The sequence below is a fragment of the Sorghum bicolor genome, chromosome 7 (assembly GCF_000003195.3).
Source record: "Sorghum bicolor cultivar BTx623 chromosome 7, Sorghum_bicolor_NCBIv3, whole genome shotgun sequence".
In the NCBI taxonomy this organism is placed as follows: Eukaryota; Viridiplantae; Streptophyta; class Magnoliopsida; order Poales; family Poaceae; genus Sorghum; species Sorghum bicolor.
In genome coordinates, this window is record NC_012876.2 from 31,724,702 (window position 1) to 31,736,462 (window position 11,761).

An 11,761-nucleotide genomic window follows, 5' to 3' on the forward strand; every position below is an offset into this window, starting at 1 on the left:
CAATGGATTGTTGGACATCGTTAAGGGTCTGTTTAGTTCCTCATCTAAAAAATTTTCATCAATCGCATCAAATCTTTAGACACGTGCATAGAACATTAAATGTAGATAAAAAAATAAACTAATTATACAGTTTGGTTGAAAATCGCGAGACGAATCTTTTAAGTCTAGTTAGTTCATGATTAGCCTTAAGTGCTACAGTAACCCACATGTGCTAATGACAGATTAATTATGCTTAATAGATTTGTCTTGCAGTTTCCAGACGAGCTACGTAATTTATTTTTTTATTAGTTTCTAAAAACACCTCCCGACATCCTTCCAATACATTCGATATGACACCCAAAAAATTTTCATCTCCAATCTAAACAGGGCCTAAGGGCGACACATAGTCGTTGTGAGCATAGCTCACTAGGAGGGGCTTATCCTCCTTAGGCCCTGTTTAGTTCTCCACTCAAAAATTTTTCATCCATCTCATCGAATCTTTGGACACATACATGGAACATTAAATGTAGATAAAAAAACTAATTACACAGTTTGGTTGAAAATCGTGAGACAAATCTTTTAAGCCTAGTTACTCCATGATTAGCCTTAAGTGCTACAGTAACCAACATGTGCTAATGACAGATTAATTATGCTTAATAGATTTGTCTTACAGTTTATTGACGAGCTATATAATTTATTTTTTTATTAGTTTCTAGAAACCTCTCCTGACATCTTTCCGACACATCCGATATGACACGCAAAAAATTTTCATCCTCAATCTAAATAGGGCCTTAGTTAAAACCAAATTAAAGTAAGAGGCAGATGGTGCATGGGGCGTGAGCTCCACGTTGTCTTGATGGACGTGTGGTTAATTATTGACCTAAGCCGAAGCTGAGGGACCGTTTAGATTTGAAATTTTTTGGCCCAAAGAAAAAAAATTATAGAATTGAGGCCTAAGAACTAAACGGGGCTAAAAAATTTGAGGCCAAAATTTTGGGCTACAACTATGCACGCACTCACATGGAAGCCCACCAATGACAACTGCAACTGCATGCAGCTCATGTTATCATCGGTGGGCTTCCATGGGAGTGCGTGTACAGTTGCAGCCCAAAATTTTGGCCCCAAACATTTTTGGCCCCGTTTAGTTCTCAGGTCCCAATTCCACAAAAAATTTTCTCTTTAGCCCAAAAAATTTCAAATCTAAACAGGCCCAAAGACTAGACTAGTCTAAGTGCCATATGGTGTTGGAGGGCACTTAGAGTAGTTTAGGACTTTATTTTTCCTTTAACCATACTATTAAGGGGGGCATTGAGCGGGTAGTTTGACCTAGGCAAGGCTTTAGGTTTATGTGTGTGCACACTTGGTAAATCTAGCACTAGGTAGCTCTGAGAGAGTCCTTAGATCGAGAGAACCAAACTTCGTTTTGGAAAGTTCACGATTCGACGAAGTTTAGGTGCAGAGACAGCACTCGACATAGGCACTGGACGCTGTGTTGGTGCATCTGGTGAGTGCTGACTAGGGTCAGTGCTTCTAGTTGCCTAGGGTTAGGCATCGGACGCACGCACCGGACCTGCCAGGGTGCGTCCGGTCCCGTACCCAGAGAGGGCTACAACTTGCCCCCTCACCGGACGCGGTCTCCATGGGGCACCGGACCCTATGCTGTGCGTCTGGTGTGTGGCAGTTGCAAGTACAACTAGTCGTTAATGGGGCACCGAACGCTCTACGGAGCGCGTCCAGTGCAATATTGAGCGCGTCCGGTGCACCCGTTTTCTGAGGAATTTGGGTGGCCGGCCCTTAGACTTGATGGGGAGTATTTATACTCCTCCACCTCGTCCATGGGAGGTCTCTTACCTATTTGATCAGCTGAGAAACACCTTGTGGTGCAAGAGAGAAGCAAGAGCTTAGAGAGCATTGAGAATTGAGAGATTTCTTGAGTGAATCCTTCTCTAGTGAGTTCTAAGAGTTCATGTGTGCATCCACCACTCTCTAGAGCTCTATTTGGGTCAAGTAAGAGTTCTTTGCTTGTTACTCTTGGTGATCGCCATCACCTAGATGGTTCGGTGGTGATTGGAGACACGAAGACCTCCGGGAGTGCTTGTGGGTGGCTCGTGTCAAGCTTGTGAGTGGTTTTTGGCGATTCACCGTGATGGAGTGTCGAAGAATCAGCCCGTAGAGAGCACTTGGTCCTTGCGTGAACCAAGGGGGAGCAAGGCCCTTGCGCGGGTGCTCCAATGAGGGCTAGTGGAGAGTGGCGACTCTCTGATACCTTGGCAAAACATCATCGCATTCTTCTTGCTCTCATCCTTTTATATTCTAGCATTTACTTTGAGTAATTTACATTCATAGAATTGCCATGCTAGAATAGGATTGGAACTAGGTTGCAAAAATTTTATCTGGTAGCTCTCTAGAACATACTTAGGCATAAGGGATTGAATTGGAGCTTGTAGGTTGCTTAAATTTATAGAGAAGCCCAATTCACCTCCCCTCTTGGGCATCTTGATCCTGTCAACTGGTATCGGAGCCTAGTGCTCAATTTTTAGGCTTCACCGCCTAGAGAAAGATGTCTTAGGGGATGGACCGCCACCTATGTTCGAGGGTGATGACTTTCTGTATTGGAAAATAAGGATGGAGTCATACCTCGAAGCTTGCAATGTCAAGTGCCTAAAAGCCATGGTCGAAGGGTTTACCCCTCCGGCCAAGAATGCCGCTCTTACTCCACTAGAGCAAGAAAAACGAGAAGTGGAATGCAAAGGCCAAAAACCACCTCTTTAGAGGTCTTTGCAAGGAGGTGTTCAACTGTGTGCGGAACCACAAAACTACCCATGAACTTTGGATGGAACTTTTTGTGCTCCATGTGGGATCCAAGAGTGAGCATGAGGAGCGCTTTCATCTTGTCATGAACAAGCTTAATACATTTGAAATGCTTCCTAAAGAAAATGCTACTAAAATGTATTCTCACTTGAATGTGATTGTAGAGGAGCTAAATGGACTTGGGCTCAACCAAATGAGTCCAGTGGATGTGGCGAGGAAGATACTATGTGTCCTCCCCATTGACAAATATGGGCACATAGTCACCGTGCTTCACCAAGGCAATCTCTCAACCACCACACCAACATCCATCTTGGGGAAGATCAATGCCCATGAGATGAACATGCACATCAACCCCCAAGACAGCTCCTCATCGGACAAGAAAGAGAAGAAGGACATGGCCCTCAAGGCTTCTCACAAGGGTATGTCAAAGAAGATTGAAGTAGAGTCATCAACTTCAAGTGATGATGATGCTTCCATTACCCTCATGGTGAGAAGAACAACGAATATGCTAAAGAAGCTCAACAAGAATGGAGTCAACTTTGACTCTAAGAAGAAGTTCTTCACAAGTAGTAAGAGAAAGCCCATCTCCGACATGGATTGCTATAATTGTGGTGAACTTGGTCATCTTGCTCATCAATATCCTAAACCCAAGAAGGACAAGTACAAGAAGAACAAGGAGCAAGATGACTCAAGTGATGACGAGAAGAGTGACAAGAAAGCATTCAAGAAGAAAGGTGGCAAGAAGAAGGAGTACCACAGAAGAAGAATGGCAAGGCCTACATTGTTGGTGATTGGCTCACCGAAATTGAAACCTCAAGTGGTGACTCCTCTGGCAGTGAGAGCGATGATGAGAAGGTTTCCGCCATTGCCATTGATGCTTTGTCACCACCGTCCTCTCCACCATATTCATCCTCTACACACCTATGCCTCATGGCCAAGGGTGACCGGAAGGTACAAAGTGAGGATGAGAGTAGTGAGAGTGAAAGTGAATTCGAGTCATTTTCTTATGATGAACTTGTGCACTTGCTTAATAAATACACTAAAATCATAAGAAAGACAAGAAGTGAAAATGATAAGCTAGTGAATGAAGATGAATCTCTTCTTGCAAAGCTTAAATCTAGTGATGAGCTTAGAGACCAAAATGAGATCATGACCACTAAGCTCAAGGAGATCAAACTCTCTCTAAAAGAGCTCAAAGATAAACATGATAAACTTGAGAGTGTGCATGATGACCTCATTACTAGGCATAGAGCATTGAAGGAATAATTCACCACTCTAAAAGCAAACAATGACAATCTTGAGCTTGCTTATGATCTTGCTATTAGTGAAACACATGTTGCTACTAACTATGTTGCTAAGATTGATGTAGCCACATCTTATGATGACTTATGGAGAGCATTAGCAAATGTGTTGGTTGCAAAGGCAAGAATGTGGTAGTGGCCGAGAGCTATGAGGACACTATCATGATCAAATGTGTGAGAATGAGAAGCTCAAGAAAGAGTTGCAAGAGCAAGCTAAGCACAACACCGTGGTGATTGAGTCACTTGATCATGACAAGAACCTTGCTTATGAGAACAAGAAGCTCAAGAAAGAACATCAATATCTCAAGCTTTGTTTGTTGTATGACAAGCAAGAAGAGGATGAGTCCTTCATCTTGGAAGAGCTAGATAGCAAGAATGACCCAATCATCAAGAGGCTAACTCAAGAGAACAACAAGCTCAAACTAGAGAAGAAGCATCTCACTAAGGGGTTAGCCAAGTTCACAAGAGGGAAGGACCAACAAAGTGGGCTCTTCATGAACATCATCATGAAGATGGACAAGAGTGGAATTGGCTACAAGGCTCAACAAAGCAAGCTTATCAAGTCACAAGCAATTCATGATCAACCAAGCAAGCCCAAGCCATAGAGATGCTGTGAGTGTGGACAGGAGGGTCACTTTGCTCATGAGTGTGAGGCACCACTACCACCTCCTTTGCCCAAGCATGGAAGACCATTTGCCTTCAATGCTCACTACATTGTAAGGCAAGACAAGAGTGGCAAGGTCAATGTTAGCTTCATGGAGCCGCCCAACAAGCAAAGGCCAAAGAAGATTTGGGTGCCAAAGCAACTAGTTGAGAAGGTTAAGGGCCCTAAGCAAATGTGGGTCCCCAAAACTCAAGCTTGATCTCTTGTGTGTAGGTGAACTACAAGACCAGTGGATCACATTGGGTAATTGATAGTGGTTGCACTCAACGTATGACCGGAGATCCCCGGATGTTCACCTCACATTGGGTAACATGCTTTATTTATTGAACATCACGCTTTTGTGTCTCTTAAAGATGAACCCAAAACTATAGAGGAAGCTCTTCACGTTATGGATTGGATCATTGCCATGCAAGAGGAGTTGAACAACTTCTCTCACAATCAAGTATGGACACTTAAAGAGCGACCTAAAGATGTGAGAATGATTAGAACAAAGTGAGTCTTTCGGAACAGGAAGGATGATCAAGGCAAGGTGGTGCATGTAACACCCTAGGTGTTAAACATGCATTAAGCCTCATAAATCATTCATGAGCATTTTCATTAAGCATGGGGAAAAGCATTTCATCATATGTGCATAGTTGAATTAAATGTAATTTTATGTACATGTTTTAAATAGATTTAATTATGCTAAAATACCATGCTTGCTTTGAAACTTCCTTCTAATGCCCAAACTTGGTTGGTGTATGTTTTAGATGAATTAATAATAATTTTTTGAAATTTTTGGAGCTCTAGAAATTAGGAAATTGATTTTGTTTCAAAAATCCTCAAAATTGATTTTAATTAAACCTACAACTAAGGTTTGGGTGCATTTCAATCTCTAATTGGAATCTGAGAAAAAGTCCTATGCCAAGTTGTAGAGCTTTTTATTTAGAACATTTTCTATTTTTACTCCAAGCTCTGAAAAGTTTTGCAAGGCATTCAAAATTTTCATTTAAGCTTTTTGGGAAAAAGAAATTAAAAAAAGAAGGGGCGCTGTTCACTGCCAGGCCGGTGCCAACCAACTGGCCCAAGCAGCGAAGCGGCCTGGCCTCGCCCGCGTGCCATCTCCCTCCTCCCTCTCGCCAGCGACGGCAGCACCGTGCACGCCCGACCGCATCAGAGACACGACGCCATGTGGCCACCATGCGCGCTCGCCAGCGCCACGCCACCCCCTCCTCGACTGCCGACACCACCGGCACGCTCGCCACTTCTCCCTCTCCCCAGCGTGCTCGCTCGGCCACTCACTCGCACTCCTTCACCTCGCCCACGCTCGCCATTAGAGATCCCCTGAGCTCTCCTTCCACTGTTCATGACAAACCAGAGCTCCTCAGCCGCCGATTCCCTCTCCCCGAGCTCCGCCGTTGTTTCCCCAAGCTCGGACACCCCTTTTCCACTCAAGTGAGCCTCTCCCGAGTGCTCAACGAGGGCACTACAAGAAATGTGCCATCTTTTGATATTTTATATATGTCATAATTCATGTGAAATATGTCACAGATCACCATTTATGACATGAAGTTGACGAAAACTGAAATGTCGAAAGATGCGCGTCTTTAATAACAACTTGTGACGTTTCAGTGTTTATGTCATAATATTATGACATTGGTTTTGGATGTCACAATCATTTATGACTTCTACTTTTATGTCATAGGTTCTTAGACCTTGTCACGTAGGATGACTCATTGATTTGGCTCGTTGCATACCATCATGTACCCCACCCACACATAAAACAATCCACATTAACATATGCAGGTCCCACAATATATTGCACTCATGGCCAAATCAACAGGTTCCCAAGTCATTCATCAAAATATTTATTACATTCATCATGAACACCAAACTATAGTTCAACAAGTGACCTTAGTCACAAAGTCATCTCAAATAAAATAAACAAATGAAATCTCACATCCCTATCTCACAAGTGATCTTAGTCACCAAACTAATAGTTCAATAGGTGCTGGCAGTTAGGTCTTCTTGGTGTCAGGATCGGAGCATGAGTGAATACCTTAGGTTGCTGGAATTTCTCCATATCCTATAGAAAATACATCAGAAACAAACACCACTTGTTGAAACAAATAAAAAGTCAAAAATGAACTTTACATATGTAAGCCGGAACAAATCAAACAACAGTTATAATAATCTATGCATATATGATCTCACTACACCAAACATCATGCATTAGTTTCAGAATAGTAAAAACATCATGCATTGTTTCTAGAACAAATCAACTTACCAAGGCACATCTCCAATTAACTACATCCCAAAGTTAAAAATTAGGAAACGTTTTCAAAACTGGAACAACACTTATTTCAGAACATTAAAAAATTAAAGTTGTGTAGATAGATATCCCTCCAAGCAGTGAGACATTCTTGACTCACAACTGGAGCTTTAGAGCAGGATAACAGATTACATAGCTGGAGCAGATAATTGATAAAAGATAGCTTCAACTTGCAGGAAGAAGTATTAGAGTATTAACAAAGGTGAAGGATAGTATAGGAAATAAAGACATTGATCTAAACCTTCACAATGACACTGAACCTGAAACCTGCACAAAATAGCAACCACACATAAACCAGTGAGTACAGGTAGCGCAGCCAGGGAAGTGACCAATACGTAACTGAATGTGGAGTAACTGAAGAGCATCTCCAAGAGGTCCCTAAATAGTTTTTAATATTTTCACTCCTAAAAAAACAAATTATGATCTCCCTTGGGTTTCTGCGGCACTTTTTTTTCATGGCGGAACTCTTCGTAGCAACCAACATTGGCTGCAGAACATGCACTTTGTGTATACTAGTGCAATTCGCGCGCCCCTGTGCGCGCGGTAGGGGTAGATCTATAGAAGACGCGCGCGCACATAAAGTGCTTTAGATGCATTCAAATTTTAGATGCATTCAAATTTGAGATCTGAGGCAAACCATAGAGCCGTGACAGGATTTGGCACGGACTGAAATGCACAAATAATAATCATAGGGCAGCGATCATCATTATGCAAGGCAGGTAAATATATGCCCACTAAAAGATGTTTGAAACAGGAGAACAATCAAATAACCTTCAAATTCAGTTTCTGCTGATGTGTTTGTCTCAAATGTCAAAAAATAAAGGTTTTTATTTTACTCACAAAGCTGGCGTAAATAATTAGTTCTCCTACAGACAACTCTGACTATGCATCCGATTGGGTTGCAGAACTGTTCTTTTTCTTCTCTTAATTGGAACACTTTGAAGTAAGAACCACAGGATAAATTGAAACTGAATGCAGAGAAGACAAATCAAAGTCAGTTTGCCAAGTTGTTTTGTGGACTCACATATTTGTTCTCCAAGGAACCTACAGCTTCATCAGGCATGGCATCTGAGCAAATATTAGGCGCTCATCTCGCCCACGGCCGTGTACTCTCCCCTTGTCATTGTGCTCTGCATAGACCATAGAAAACTAAATGATTGTCCTTTTATTTGCAGATCAAATTTGTTAGTATTTATAAGCCTAGGATATCTAGACAAACCTCTAATAATTGACATCAGTAATTGTTAAACATCTGTGTATAAAGCCAAATCTGTAGACAAAACAAAGAAGTGAACATGTACACAACAACACACACTAAGAATATAATATAATCTGGCAATGAAACAAGGGGCCTAACAGACCAAAAAAAGAATGAAACAGAATAGGCAAGATATATACAGAGGCTAATTCCAAAAGATACTGTGAATGAGAAAACCAAAAGATGGAAGCTAATTCCAACGCATAGTAAACTTGGGCTCAATCCTGCCGTTTTTTATAAATATTCATTCTACCATTAAAGTAGCTATATTTTTTAGTTTACAGAAATTCTAATTTACTTGGGACCCTGTAAAAATTGGGGCAGACCTGAAATATCTTAGGTCCTCTAAGAAAGCAATGCTAACAGGGGCTTGAATAATTAATCAAATTGTAAAATCTGCAATGTGCAAGCAAAGAAAGGCTAATTAGTGATTCCAGAGAATGGAGAACTGTATTTAAAATTTCAAGTACTTAGTGCTTACTACTGCCTCCCTGTTGTCAGTGCCTCAGACTCGGGTGCCCTGCATTGCACAAAGGGGAGGATTGAGGAGGAGAGGATCTGGGTGACGGGCAATGGGATGGAGTAGAAAGAGAAGAAGAGGATGAGATACCTCCAGATCTGGCCGCCGCCGAACACAGGCACCTAGGGTTTCGTTGCTTCATCGAGCCCATGAGCACACGTGGACTATAAGGAGGAAGCCGCGTTGGGGTGGCATCCATGACGGCGGCCACCTACGGGGCTCGCCAGCGCCCGCGCACCGCCGCCGTCTCGCTGAAGCCGTTCGCCGGCTGGTGCCTCGTCCTATCCAGTTGGCTGCGCCGTCGTGTGGGGAGAAGCAGAGAGAGGGAGGAAGGAGGCGGAGGCGGAGTGGGCTGCTGGCGTACGTGCCAGCCGCAGGGGCTCCGTCCATGTCAAGGTCGGGTGGGAGGGGAGGGGAGGTTGGTGGATAGGATGTCGATGGGAAGAGGAGGGGTCGATGTTTCTTTACTGGCAGGGATGGGAGGGAGGCAAGGGATAAAAGCCTAGTGTCGAGGATATCAGTAAGGGGTATCCCAATTGATGCACATAACGAGATCATCCGTACGAAAGTCGAGATCTCCAACTCGACGCTCTACACAATCACGCGTATAATCATCGACGGCCTCAGCCTCGAAGACAGAAAAGGCGTCGAGCGAATCAAGCAGGGCTTGAGCGCCAACTACCGTCGAGCACGGAAATGGGCTCGAGCGAATCGGCAGGCGTCGAGCGCAAGGACGCCGCCCGCCGCCTGACACGCGCACGAGGGCCAGAGCATTTAATGCACCTGTCGCATTCCCACCTAACATGCCAGTCACGGGAAGCGTGATAGGGAACAGGCATCCGTCTCATCATTCTTTTTGCATCCTTCCCCACCAAATGACCCAGAGCGTGTCAGGACATGGGGAGCTGGGATGGAACGTCTAGTCAGGACCCCCTCGAGACGCCAAAAGTCAATACTCTGGATAGCAGGGCGCTATCTGGCGTCCGACCCTCGACCAGACATGTTTCCTTCCTGAGGAAGGGTTGGGCGTCGACTGACAGCACTGCCACCACTCAGACGTATCAGCCGTTGTGACGTACAGGCGTGCAATGAACAAACCGGTCCAAGACGGCGTACAGAGCAGGATATGAGGGCACGCGTAATCATCATCAAGCTATCAGGACGGGACGGCTCGAGACCACGCCGGTACGGAAGCCTCGAGTAGGTCAGCGCGCCATGCCTCTATCGACCCCTAGTCTGTCACCTACATATGTACCCTAGGTCTCTCCTTGGAACTATAAAAGGGGAGACACGGGAGCGGACATGGCAGACAAACAAGGCAACACCACACTCATACACAGTAGAACTCCCACACTCCATACCACGCTTGTATTCGCCCCTGTACAAGCACTTAGGTGCAAAATAATACAAACTCTCTCCCCCCGCTGGACATAGGGCCTTCTCTTGCCCGAACCAGGATAAATCCTTGTGTCTTTTTGCATAACCATCTGGGAAAGGGAAGCATGCATACAAATTCACTCGTTGGTGTGACCCCCCCTTGGGGAAAACACCGACAGTTGGCGCGATAGGTAGGGGTCCTGCGTGTTTTTTCCATCGATTTCCCACTCCTTTCTAGATGGCCACTCTTTCTTCACCGATTCTGCGCTCTACAGTGATTTGGTTTGGGAGTCTCGAGTTCATGTCCACTGGCTCCGGCTATGACATGATCTTGCTCTCGATCAAAGGGCCGGGAGGAGCCCGCGTTGCACCAACCCAAATGAGGGCCCCAAGACGTCCTCACCACCACACCTCCCCGCCCAAGAAGAGGCGTGGACAGCACCACCATCGCCCATCTGCCTCGCCGCGACCGGCAGTCCATGCCAGGCAGGAAGCGGCACGAGAGCCGATAGCCCCTTGCACCACGGGCGCGACGGCTCAGCGCCATGATGATCACACGATGACGGGAGGTGACGCGCCCCGCGCACTCTCCCCCACCGCCAGGCTACTTCCACATGGGCTGTTCGCCTCAAGAGGAGCCTTACCGTACGGCCTGGACAATGCCGCAGCGTCGCTTGCCAGGGCGATATGCCCAAGCGCCCAGACGTACGTGGAGCGACCAATGGTCCTCCCACGCAACCCTGAAGCACGACCACGGGCATCCGAGCAACCAGACTTCTCGCAGGTACGAGGCCTCCGCCGCCTGGGCCCAGGACGGTACACGATCACCTCGCTCAGGCAGCGGCTGCTGGAGGAGGGATGTGGATGTTTTTACGCCGCCGAGCCAGACTCCGACTCCGAGACCGATAGCTACGACCCTTCTAGGGAATGCTATCACGTCGACGGAGCGGTAGAAACTACCGACGAGACGCAGGACGCCGCTGCTGGCGGTCGAGCCCCTGCAGCAAGAGAAGACCCCAGGATGCCTGGGAACGATGGACAGGTCGACCCACCTCCGCAAGAAGACAGAGCCGCGCAAATTGCGCAACTACGAGAGCTCAAGGCAAAGCTTGATGAGGACCGCGAGCGCCTTGTCCTGCTTGAGCAGATCCTTGAGCAGGACCTGCCTTACCCGCCGGGCGGAAGTGTCCGCAGACGAGCTCGAGAAGTGCACCGACAGATCGTCAGAGACGCAAAGCCAGAGCAACCTGTTAGTCGTTTCCCTCGAGCAGGACAGAACATTGTGGCGGCGACAATGCTGTTACGCAACATGCCCGAGCCCTCGAACTCCCAGGCACGGCGCATCCGAGACGAGGTGCAGAACCACTGCTCCTTTGCGTCGCCTAGACGACCCAGGTCGTCAGTGCAGCTGTGGTTGTCGAGAGGCAGGAGGAGGGGCATGCGTTGCCAGTCCAGAGGCCGGTCTACTTCGTCAGCGAGGTGCTCTCGGAGACCAAGGCGCGTTACCCCCAAATCCAGAAGCTGATCTACGCCGTAATCC

The 11,761-nt window shown here is 46.1% G+C and overlaps 1 long non-coding RNA gene across 4 annotated transcripts; it reads right to left on the minus strand.

Annotated features, from left to right (window-relative positions):
• On the minus strand, nucleotides 6,528-9,303 carry LOC110436738. Of its 4 annotated transcripts, XR_002454557.1 has the most exons (5): nucleotides 8,935-9,303; nucleotides 8,806-8,844; nucleotides 8,651-8,720; nucleotides 8,286-8,336; nucleotides 6,528-8,196 (listed from the first exon to the last, which is right to left on the minus strand). It is a non-coding gene; the product is annotated as an uncharacterized LOC110436738 (long non-coding RNA). The 4 variants fall into 4 exon arrangements; XR_002454558.1 differs by lacking the exon at nucleotides 8,651-8,720; XR_002454556.1 differs by having other exon boundaries at nucleotides 8,286-8,720.